At 42.3% G+C, this 12430-nt stretch overlaps 1 long non-coding RNA gene across 3 annotated transcripts in view; it reads left to right on the top strand.

Annotated features, from left to right (window-relative positions):
* Positions 1 to 11961, top strand: part of LOC128113031 (uncharacterized) — a 28832-nt gene extending 16871 nt beyond the window's left edge. Inside the window, exons 2-4 of one of the 3 annotated variants that reach the window (XR_008219315.1) lie at positions 6129 to 6231; positions 7065 to 7228; positions 7592 to 11961. This is a non-coding gene — a long non-coding RNA (uncharacterized LOC128113031). Of the gene's footprint in view, positions 1 to 6128; positions 6232 to 7064; positions 7229 to 7309 lie in introns of all 3 variants that reach the window. The other 2 variants (XR_008219313.1, XR_008219314.1) reach the window with 2 other exon arrangements.
* The last annotated feature ends 469 nt before the right edge of the window (positions 11962 to 12430 follow it).

Below are 12430 nucleotides of genomic sequence, written 5' to 3'. Positions count from 1 at the left end.
TGTTCCCAGGCTCATGTTCAGCTACTTTTTATATACCTGCCTAGGCATGATGCTGCCCACAGTGGACTGGGACCTCCCACATCATTTACTAATCAAGAGAAGTCCCAGGCAAACACACCCACAGGCCAATTCGATGGAGGCAATTCTTCAAGTAAGATTCTTTTCCCCAGGTGTTGACAACCAAGACTAGCCATCACATCCTATAAATCATTGAACATCACTTTTCTGGTCATTTAAAGTTTTGTTACTTATTCATAAAATAATATATTTTAAATACTCAAGTGTACATTTCTCAGGAGTAATCAGTCAATGTGTAGCTTCTTCTCCCCTGTCTGGTATTTAATTGGTAACCGTCTGACTTCAGTGACAAGTGAATTCACTATCACTTGCTGACATTGGAGATCTGTAGTGGGTAATGGTTTACCTTGGACAAAGTGGGCACTAGGATCTTCTTCTTTCAAAGTACTTAGCGTGTTGTTCTAGTTTTGTTTCTGTCGCTGTGAGAAAATGCCCTGACAAGTGCCAGCTTAGGGGCGAGAGGACTGACTCTCGCTCACCATTCTAGGTGATGGTGTGTTACTATGAGGAAGTCAAGGTTGGTGGGAACTTGAAGCAGCTAGCCCCATTACAGCCACAGTCTCAAGCAGAGAGAAATGAATGCATGAGTGCCTCCACCCAGCCCACTTTTCCAGACAAACAGGGAACTGCACTGTCCATCTTCAGTCAAGGTTCTCTCACCTCAGCTAAGGCGGTTAAGACAACCCCTCAAGACATGCCCACAGTCCTACCTGATATAAATAATCTCTTACTGTGACTCTCTTCGCAGTTGATCCTAGACTGTGTCAAGGTAAAAATTAAAACTGTTATCACACCAACTTTTTTTCAAGACTGATTCCCTACAGTGTTTAAATGTCACTAAAATGTACACAGTACCCTGAATCCTCACTGTGGAGAAGGAAAGACTAGCACCTGAGTTTCAACACAGAGGTGATGTTGACTAGAAGCCTTCACTGGGCCAACCGGACTGGTCATTTGTTTTTTGTTGTTAAAGGACAGGCAGCTTGAGCAAACCACTTTCTTTCATGCATGCCTACTTCTAATGGGACTTCTTCAAGAATAGACACTACCCGTACATTAACCTTAAGAGGCAGCTTAGTGTACGCCTGATAAACTTCAGCTGTGAAGCATCAGCCCCAGCGTAATAAAGAACACAGTCACCTTCCTGCCAGTGTCTGGAAGAAAAGTGATGCCTGGAGGCTCAAGTTGGTGAACAAATTCAAGGTCGTTATTTGGTGAAAAGAATATAATTTTCAGAAAGTTAAACAAATCCACAAGTGAGGAATTTGACATTGTAAAAGAAGTGAGAAATTCTGCCTGCCAGGGGGACTTGAGAGGAGGTAAGGAGACGTATGTCTGAGCTGATGTATCATCATCCTAGCATGTTGGGGCCAAAGGCAATGTTGAAAAGGTCAGAGATTGGACTGATTCAAACACAGGATGAAACGTGAGGGTGATGGCTGAAGAGCTACACTCAGATCTGGGACAGACGCTCATATTCTGAAGGAAAGCTGGAGCCCGGGAGAGCTTCTGTGCCAGGTGTTGCAAGCCAGGAACGGAACCAGCAAGCCTGACATCTGCTCTGATCTTCCAGAGAGGACTGATAAAACTGTGCTTTCTGAAGAGATGCACACGGAAGGAGCTAAGAAAACAGATCCAACACTGCGGAGCCAGGCCTCTGAGAAGAGCAGAGCTCTGGCCTCCATGCCCCCCCAAACACCTTTGTAAACCACTCTGTTTAACCAGCACATTTGATGATGCACACTAGGTACACAGAGTTAGGTTAAGCTTAGTGATGTGGGAAGCATAAAAAGACAGCAATCTTCTCTCCCATGATCTAACAATTTTCCCCACATGCATTGAGCATGTTTGTGTATGTGTGTGTGTGTGTGTTATTGTATGTATATACACATATTCATGTGTGTGAACATGTGTGAACATGCTTGTAGAAGTCAATTGCAGGTGTCTTTCTTCAATTGTTCTCCACCTTCATTTTTTAGGACGGGATGTAGCACTGAACCTCAAGCTCACCAGTTCATTTTGTTTGGCTGGTCGTAAAGCCTTAGACATCCTCCTGTCTCTGTCTCCTGTCTCCCCAGAGTTGAGATCACAGGTACACTCCGGCATGCCTGTTTGTTTTTTGTTTGTGTTTGTTTTAACTTGAGTTTTAGTCTTGCACAGTGAGCCCAGATCTAGCACTTTCATGCCACTTCTGGCGCTTTCTAGAGAAATGGTCAATGTGTTTCTTTAACACTCTAGGGTGCTCGGTTTCCTTTCAAGCAGCCTTCGGTTGTCTGTGCTGTCTCCTTTGGCGTAGAGAATAGTACAGCTCAGGTTCCCCATCTCTCAGAAGAACCAAGAGGAGGGTGAAGCTGGGGGGAGTTCCTGAAAGGGACCTGTCTAAAATTTCTCCAGCTGATGCTTCTCCACAGAACCATGTCAGATTCATCTTCAGAAGATGTGCCATGCTCATCGTAAAGATGTCTTGTCACTTTGTGTCACATATTTCATGCATTTTTTTTTCCTGGAAGAAACTCCTGTTGACTGCCTATAGTATGCTAGCTTTCTGTTATAGCTAGGTTTACCCCCATCCTTTTGTCAGAAGTTCATGATTGCCTCAGCAATCAGCAACATTAGTGGATTCCAGGCTGACACTTACACTTGAACCTAGAGGTTTCTTTATTTTACTATCCACATTAAGGAAACATTATAAGGAGCTTTTAAAAGAAAACAAATAGCTTTGAGGACAAGGGAGCAGAAAGAATCCCAATTTATCATGAGGCCAGGTTCAACAAATACTGTACCATGAACCAGTAGCCTCCACTGGGGACATCAGGGAAATGCTAGATAAATACGCCATTATCATTAATTAACTTAGAAAGCAATCGTCCCATTTCCTGATTATGGGAGCAGCCCATTCATGGGCAGCAATGGCGTGCATATTGCTGACAACCACAAAGAAAGAACTTGGATATTAAGGGTGAAAAGACATCTTATCATGTGCAAACGTGGCAACAGATTACCATCCTGACATCGCCTTACGTTCATTCTAATTCAGAACAGGGCATCATTAAGAACCACACGATTGCAAAGATGTAGCTAGCGTGTATTTAGGAATTTTTATAAATATGGAATGCATAGAGTATATGGTGATCTGAATAAAAAATTACTAGATGTAGCCAAGAGGAAAGCATAAACTAGGAAACAGAAGAGCAACCATATAATTTAGTGTGCTGCATACTTCCAAATAAACTGCTGTTAATGCTATCACGGTAGCGATGAGGATCAAAGCATGGTATTTGATTTATGATTTGCGAAGGATACCCTCATTATCCTGTGTTCAAATGACTACTTGAGGGACGCGAGCCTATACAAGGAGGAAAAGCATTTAAATTTTAAAATCCTAGCAAAGCAAGGACCTGTGTGGTATTCCAAATAAATAATTGCTATTCTGTTGGGCTTAACTGTGAATTATAATGCCGGGGAACAGTGATATTAAAAGCTCTTTGTTTTATTTGTCTTCAAAAATGTAGCTGTGGTCATTTTAATACAGTAAATAATTGTCTTGTTTGGAAATGTGTTATAATACAGCTTAAATCCACACAGAAATCATTTTATGAAATTTAGACCCCACCGCTAGCCCTGGAAGTCATTTTTGTTAATTATTGTGTGTCTGAGGTTGCCTTAGATATTTGAGATTAGTTTTTGCTAGAGGTCAAATGAAAATTTGACTTAGGTAGAAATGAAAACTATCACCCATAATAAATGTTTCAAGGCTCATAAAATGCCGAACTTCAGCAAAATGAGTGGCTGGAGCTATTCATCAAACATGTTTTGGTTAAGGTAGTGATGGAGAATCATTATATTTTATGGTTATAATGACTTATTTGATCAAAATTGCCAAAATTCACGTATTTAAGTTATTGTAGATTATATAATATTTTAAATTGGCAATGACCTTGGTGAATCTAGATGGACAGAAACTTGTAAATGAATCATTCAACACACATGTCATTTGTAATCCCTGCTAACTGGCTTGTAACTGGTGTTCGTGGAGATAGGTGGAAGGTAGGTTGTGGCCATCCTTGAATCATTTCACAGTATCCACTTCAGGTGCTTGTGGAGGATTATGGGTAAAAAATATATACATTAAGGAAAAATGAAACTTTATTAAAGGATAACAAATTGGGCTTATCTCTGCCATCTTGGGATCTGTATCAATATGGTTAGCGAATAGGTCTTCTAAATAAATAGATAAAATCTATTTATTCTCATACTAATAAAGGTGAGTTTTCTTTAGCTTAAAGGAAAATCAAATCTAGGATTCCCAAAGGTTCTTGTATAAATATCTGCAAGAGTGACCTTAGATTAAACAGGCACTGTCACATTGGGAGGAGGACACTCTTACTGTGACGTCTGCCTGGATTTTCACAAGTTATTTGGAAGAAACTACTTCTTGATAGCACAGAGAAGGGAAACACCTCCATGGACAGGCTGCTTAGAAAAGCTTAGTAGGCTGGCAACTATATCAGGCTGTGGGATCCTTCCCCAAGCAAATGACAGTCACATGGCTTACTCCAAGGAACACACTCCTATTCATGTTCGTCACAGGCTTAGTTTCATCTATGTCACCACCACCCGGCTAGTTTCATCTCTGTAAGCTCAATGTTATAACAGGTGATGTGTCTAGGTAACAGTGGTGTTATAACAAGTGATGTGTCTAGGTAAAAGTGATGTTGTAACAGGTGATGTGTCCAGGTAAGAACGACGTTGTTATAACAGGTGATGTGTCTAGGTAAGAGTGATGTTATAACTGGTGATGTATCTAGTTAAAAGTGATGTTGTAACAGGTGATGTGGGTATCTGTGAACTCTCCGCACCCCAGGTATGGAGGATACAAGGTAGGGATTCAGTTTAAATAGCCTGGTCCTGCCTTGTTGACCAGAAAGCATCTCTTATGCTTTTAACTGCATTTACCTCCTCCAAGTATGGCTGCCTTCCAATCAGAAGGACTGCCTCTCAGCTGTATCTATGATTCCCAGGCCTGAAGTTGGAGAAAGGTGTGTGGCAGCCACCTATGAAGCTAGTTCCAGTTCCCACTGCTATACAATGAAGCTTAGGACAATCCACAATGCCCTGATTGGAAGCAGTTAGTGTGCAGATGGGAAATTAAATAAAACATATAAGAACCAGAACCATGATTAACCTTCATTCTAAAGACCAGCACATTTCCAAGATGAGATAAACATTGCAGGTAATTTATTGACTTTTGAAAATCCATGTGAAATATCTACCTTCATCTCTGTTGGGCATTTGATATTTGAGTCTGTTACAGGAAACCTAAATAAATCATTATAAATTAGATCAGCAAGAATCAACTGTGTTATATTCACAACTGGTTTACATAGCTGTGGGCTTCTAGCTTTCAAGTTTCTAGGCAGACACATTTTTACTTTAATAAAGTAATGCATTAGTTATCATTAATAATACTAATATAATAATTAATATAGCAATACTTTTTTTTTTGGTTTTTCGAGACAGGGTTTCTCTGTGTAGCTTTGCGCCTTTCCTGGAACTCACTTGGTAGCCCAGGCTGGCCTCGAACTCACAGAGATCCACCTGGCTCTGCCTCCCGAGTGCTGGGATTAAAGGCGTGCGCCACCACCGCCCAATATAGCAATACTTTAATAATGCTGATTTAGGAAGGGCTGTACAAACAGAGCAAAGAGACTCTCAGTTAACAAAATCATTTTAATTTTAAATAGATACTTACAGTTTAACCTTAAACAGTCACTCACTAGTTGCATACTTGTGAATGAGCTCTCTCAGCTATTCAAGAAAATATTTGAAGAGTAAATTCATTTTCCATGATTGATTTCACAGGTCCTATCTTCTGTGCCTTTGAGCTATCATTGCACCTTGTTTCTGCTCTCTTTTGTGACAGAAAAGGTTCACACAACCACCTGGAGCCATGAAATGGGAGTTCCCCTGGGCTTCGAATGCCACACCCTGTAGGTTGGTGATTACAATCGCTCTTTTTCATTTCTTTCTTTCCTTTCCTTCTTTTTTAGGCTACATGTAAGAGTATAAGAATGAGCTATATCTCACTGCTGAACCCTGGAACAGAAGGTAGATGTCAGAAAGACACTAAAGTCATCAAAATACAATTCAGAGGTAAGAATAATGGCATGTCCATGCCCATGAATTGTTCCATACAACTACTACAGCATGCCATCAGTAAGGGAAAGGGGTGTGGAGGATTGAACATACTGAATACTTATTATTTAAACATATTCATGGGAGGGGATTCTATAGGTACATTAACATGCATTTCAAGGTGTATATGGTAGAGGATTGTGCCATGCATTTACGATCCAATATCTTCGTCTTGTCCATCAGCCATTCATTTACTCAATCCTATTCATTAGCTCAATCCTATTCATTAACTTAATCCAATTCATTAACTCAATGTTTGCATTAAGTAAAATGCCTCAGAAAACAATTGCAGATTTAGAATTTTGGAATCACATGGAAGAGAGCTGAGAACAAGTGTATTTGAAGGCCCTGTAAGAGACTTTTGTTAACAAGATTTCACACATCACTTACAACTCTGTCAAACAGATATCCATTTTATGAGCACACCGAGTTAGGTGGCTTTGTCCAATAAAATCACATCAATTAACCCTCCAATGCATGCTATGCTCCCCCACCAGTGAGAATCAGACAACAAAGCTAAGCCTACCATGAAGGGTTTTCCCACTAAACACTCAATAGAATACAATAATTCACAGCTAAGACCTGTCTTTACCAGAAAGAACATGGTCACAACAGTTAGGTATCTTTTCTTCATTGTGTTTTCTATGACTTCAAATTCTTAATTTCCAAACAATCCAAGAACCACTTCTGTTTCCTCAACTGTTTGTGTGTTTGTTTGTTGTTGTTGTTTTTGTCAAAATCTTGTTAAAGAAATTGTCTCTTCTAGAAGTTTCATACTTTCTTCCTGGTAGTTGTTTACAGAGCACAGGGGTCAGGCCTCGACCCAGACCAGTACAGCACACAGCAGTGTTCACTGGGAGGAGTGGAGAAATCTGCCACTGCCTGCCCTGCTTCCCTCTGGAACAGATGAACAGCCAGACCACCTGCAGCATAAGCCAAGAGGCTACACCTGCAGGTACGGTGTGACGTTTGTTTTTCTTGTTGCCATGCCAAGATATCTGATGCAAGCAACTTAATAGATGGTTTATTTTGACAGATGGCTTCAGGGGATCTGGGTCCACCAGGGTGGGGAAGGTGTGAGAGCAGAACCATGTTCATGCCAGAGGAAGCTTGTTCACCCCCTGGCAGATGAGGAAGCAGAGAGGTCCACCAGGGTGGGGAAGGTGTGAGAGCAGAACCATGTTCATGCCAGAGGAAGCTTGTTCACCCCCTGGCAGATGAGGAAGCAGAGAGGTCCACCATGGTGAGGAAGGTGTGACAGCAGAACCATGTTCATGCCAGAGGAAGCTTGTAGAGCACCTTGTTCACCCCTTGGCAGATGAGGAAGCAGAGTACGCCAGGCAGAACCCAAAGCAGATGTCATGGGAAAGGCCCACCTCCACCCAACCATTCAGTTAACCAGGTCACAGCCTAATGATTCAAGTGCCTCCTAAAACAGTGCCACCATCTGGAGACTAAAAGTTTAAACATGTGAGCCTGTGGGGGACATTTGCCATCCCAACTACAGCACTTGGGGATGTCTTTCCCAATGACCAGAGTGTGGTCTGTGAAGAATCTAATGCCCTCCACCACCATACTGAGCTCTGGGACACAGATTGGGGGGGGGGGGAATGAAGGGTTTTTCCTCTCCTTGTTGGATGGCTTGCAGTAGCTAATCTGATTATAATTCCCTTGTGGATGAAGACAGACAAATCAAAGGTCTCTGCTGGAAAACTTTTGTGCAGATTATCAAGGCACTGTGATTATTCATGGTGAACTAACTTGATTCTCATGCAAAATGTCAACTGGATATCCAGGCAGAGAGTGATGTGGAAAGTTTGTGCAGCTTGGATGCATGCAGAGTCACATCTGAAGAGGTCTCTTCTGATAGTTTCTCTCACCAGTGGGGACCATCTTGCTAAACCCTGATGCTGTGAAGTCTTCACACAAGAGTTGTGCTGAGGCTTGGCAAACAGCAGCTGTGTTAGAAGTTTGATTCCTTTCCTCGGATGGATTTCACACTAAGTCTTAGTCTTATTTCTTTGTTTTCCATTTTTTCAAACCCATACTAAATCTCAGTGTGGGGTCATCCTTCGCAGTACAAAGTCATCCAAGGAAACATCTCTAGAATCTTCATGGGCAGCAAAGCGAGTGGAGGGACATGAAATTTCCTTCTGAATAATTGCTGTCCAAATGTTGATTTTTGCCTTTGGAAAACGCATACCTTGAAAAGCCGGTGTCTGAGCATGCCAGTACAATACAGCCAAGCATCTGGTGCGGAGAGACGCTCTGCTGGCACGTCCCGAGCAGTTCTGAAAATTGTTGAATGTGCTCTATTGTATTTCAGTGCACATATCTACAAGTGGAAGGAGCCATCCACAGTCCACACTGAGGCTCAGTTTCCAGAGCCGGTTCCTGGGAGCACCACACCCCCTACCCCCAGCAGCTGGAACAGGAAGAACGCACTATGGTTGGGGGAGTCAAGGCAGCCCGCCTCATCCATCAGACACCTTCTGATCAATGTGAAATCTCTTAACTTGAAATCCTGCTTACTAAAAGGTGTTGGTGCATGCAACACAGCAAGTTCCACTGTGGATGGAAGATGAGTGACACTGGTTGTCACCTTCTACAAGATGAGTTATCACCTTCTACAAGCAAAATGCGAGGCAGAGGAGTCGAAGGGCAGGAAGATAACTATTGCACACCTAAGAAGAGGTGGTCTGGGGCTGTGATGATGAGCTCATGGCCCACGTCCACACTGGCTTGTAGTGTAATTCTAAACAGTCTTATTAAATAAGAAACACAGAGCCAAACAAAGAGTTAAAAGCCCAGAGATCAAGCAGTAGCCAAGAGCTAAGACCACCTTATCTTACCACTCGCTGCCATCCTTCCCCTGAGAGAAAGACCTTCTTCCTGTGTCCTGTCTTTTTATTGCTTTTCTGTTGTGCCTTCTCATTGGCTGTAAACCCAACCACATGACTTCCTCATCACTGCTTGTCTATACAGTCCTCCAGGTCTCTATGGTTGTACTGAGATTAAAGGTTCGGGTCACCGCTTGGCTGTGTCCTTGAACACACAGAGATTCTGCCTGCCATGTGATCAGATTAAGGGCGTGTGCTACCACTACCAGACTTCTGCTTAATGGCTTGCTCTTAGCTCTGACCCCCAGGCAACTTATTTATTAACATACAAATAAAATCACATTTCAACACAAATAAAATAGCACCCTACTGGCTGGGTCTTGTGGCCCACCAGGAACTGCCATTTTCTTTGTATGCTGTTTATTAATTTGTTTGGATTTTTGAAACAGAGTCTCCCTCTGTAGCTCATGTTGGCCTTAAGTCACTATGGAGCCAGGCTGGGTTTGACCTCAGCAATGCTCCTGCCTCTGCCTTCTGAATGCTGGGTTTGCACGCATGAGTCACAGTGCTGGCACCAAACATGCTCATTTGCAATCTCTTTATTAGTCTTAAAGATAAGAGCTATTATCCTCATTCAAGGATAATTGAGGCAAAGAATTGAAGTAGTGTTTTCAAAGTTGGTCCACTCAAAGAAAGGCCAGTCAAGAACAAAAACGGTAAGAGAGAGTTGTGGCGGCCTTGTGAAGAGGATCGTTTATTGATTGGTGCAGAGTAAGCCATGGAAAATTCGGTGGTGTAAGACGACTTCTCATCTTTCTGTAGGTCAGGAATGGGAGGACTGGGCATTCTGACCTGGGGTGCTTCATGAGGGACAGCCACTAGAAGACACAGCAGCTGGGTTCCCCAGTGAGTGATGCCAAAGAGAAATAAGCAGGCAGCAGCCATCCCCTCCATGACACAGCCAGCGAGTCACGTAGCATCACTTAGCCCACGTTGTATTCATTGGAAGTGATTTGCCAAGTCCAGAGGGGAATTAGGCTCTACCTTTTGAAAGGAGGAATGTCAACAAATTTGCAGGTATATATTAAACATACCACAGGGACCAAGCATGAGCAAGGATGGAAGTCACCTTGAGAAGACTGTGTGTGGCAGGGGTGGCTGGAGAGTGGAAGGGGAAATGGAAGTCACGGCTGGAAAGCTCAGCGGCCATGAGAAGGGCCAAACCTTACACTCTGGGTTGAATGTGGACTGTATGAGAATGTCACCCATCCCCACAGAGATTTTTAACAGGGTAAATAACTCAGTTGAGCCAATTACATAATGAATATAATCTAGTAAATGTAATCTGGCCTGTGTTAGGTAGAGGGCAGGATGTTCTCATAATCTTTCAGTGATACAGACTCCAGACTGGTTTGGAAAAGATTAAAGAAAGCTTTCCTTTGCTCTCTTGAATTCTGCTTCAGCACAGTTCTCCAGGCCAGCTGTTAGCAACGGCCCCATCAGGTGACAAATACATTCAGCTCAGGGCGACACAGAGCTCTAGAAGGTTTGATTCCCATGTTGTTGACATGCAGAAAAAGCAATGGGAAATGTGTGGGCTGAATTTGGGCCTCCTGAAGGGAGTTTGCCTATCCCTCCCTCCAACCCTCTGGGTACTGGATGGGAAGGCACTCCTTGATCATACAGGCAGGATGGTTTCTCAGGTCCTCATGGAACTCAGGATGAAACAGCACAAAGGACAGGTTTAGCAAAATAGGAGAAACAAACTTTGAGTGGAAGGAGTTGATCGGAGACTGCCCCCAGAACTGTGCTGGCCTGTGGGAGAGGCCTGGGATCAGGGCACTAGCCCAAGTCCCTACATTCATAAGACAGAGACCTTGAGAGTCACCACTGATGTAAGGAAAAGGTATTGTCAGTAAAAGATGAAGCAAAGGGTGGCAGAGGAAACACTCAAGGTAGCAAGGGAGACAGTGGTAGGTTGACATGTACCCAGAGGCAGAACACTTGGCTAGAAAGTGCAAGGCCCTGGGGTGGAACCTCAGAAACACACACACACACACACTCACACACACACACACACACAAACTGCAAGGGACACAGTGCAGGATGGTGGCAAGTGTGTGTGGGAGATGTCAGCCACATGCAAATGAGATGTCTGGTATTCACAACAGTCTTTCTAAGCATCTCAGGAACTTATTGACTCACTGCTACTTCAGAGTCGTAGGGTTCGTGGTCTTTATTCTAGGCAACATGAGAAATTACAAAGTATTTATGTGTCTTTCTCTATTTTCAAATGCCCAGAATAAGCCAGGCATGGAGACACAGGCCTGTAATTCCAGCAAGGCAGGAAGGTCATGAGTTTGAGTCCAGCCCAAGACACAGAGTGAATTCAAGGCTAGTGTGGGCAACTGAAAGAGATGTTGTCTCGAAATAAGAAGGCAAATAAAAGTTGGGCATGTAGATCCATGTTGGAATACTTCCATAGCATCTATAAGACCCTGGGTTCAATCTCCAGGTATATATAAAAAAAACCTGAACATAATTAAAAGCCACATCAAGCATGTAATATTTTATAAAATTTGAAATTGACATGGAATGATGGAAATGTGTTCATATGTATATATTGGTGATTATACATGTACTATATGATAAATACTGATATTAATATGAGTAGATTCTTATATCTGACATATGCATATTTATTTAAAAGCTGTGTGTGTATGTAAATGTGTAAAATTGTCAACATAGTTAAAGCAATTGAGGTAATATGGCATACTAATCAGAAATTTTGAAATGCAATTATTTTTAATTCTAGGTCTGTAAAATTAAAGCATATTTGTGAATACATGTGGGGACTTCCATGCAATCATAGTAAAAGAAAGTAGAAAATTCTGAAAAATACTTTCAGAGGCTTCAAATGTGCATTGTTTAATTTTTATTTTTAGCCTATGTTTTATCCACTCTGGTCTACTTTTTTTTTTTAATGTTTTACTAAGAACAGAAAATTTTAAAGTCAAATGTAGATTTATGCTGTAAACTCGGAAATGGGAATTTTCCTTAAGATTCAAACTGCATTGGAAGTTTTCTATATCCAAGAGGGTACCTTGGTACAGAATGGAAGCCAGCACACATCTGTCCAGATGGCCAGGAATAGCCTAGCACATATCCAGACTGCTGGTCCTGTCTTTATGTGGATTTTAGTCAACAAGAAGCCAGAACTCACAAAGTCTGGTCTGCTGTAACTTACCTGAAAGTTAGTCACCAGCGGCCCTTCTGAGGTGGCAGAGGGAAGGGCAGAGGAGAAGCAGCTGAGCCCC

Source organism: Peromyscus californicus, unplaced genomic scaffold (genome assembly GCF_007827085.1).
Source record: "Peromyscus californicus insignis strain IS unplaced genomic scaffold, ASM782708v3 Scaffold_17__1_contigs__length_78620276, whole genome shotgun sequence".
NCBI lineage: Eukaryota > Metazoa > Chordata > Mammalia > Rodentia > Cricetidae > Peromyscus > Peromyscus californicus.
The sequence above is the reverse complement of the archived record's forward strand: the minus strand, read 5'-3'. Positions and strand labels throughout refer to the sequence as shown.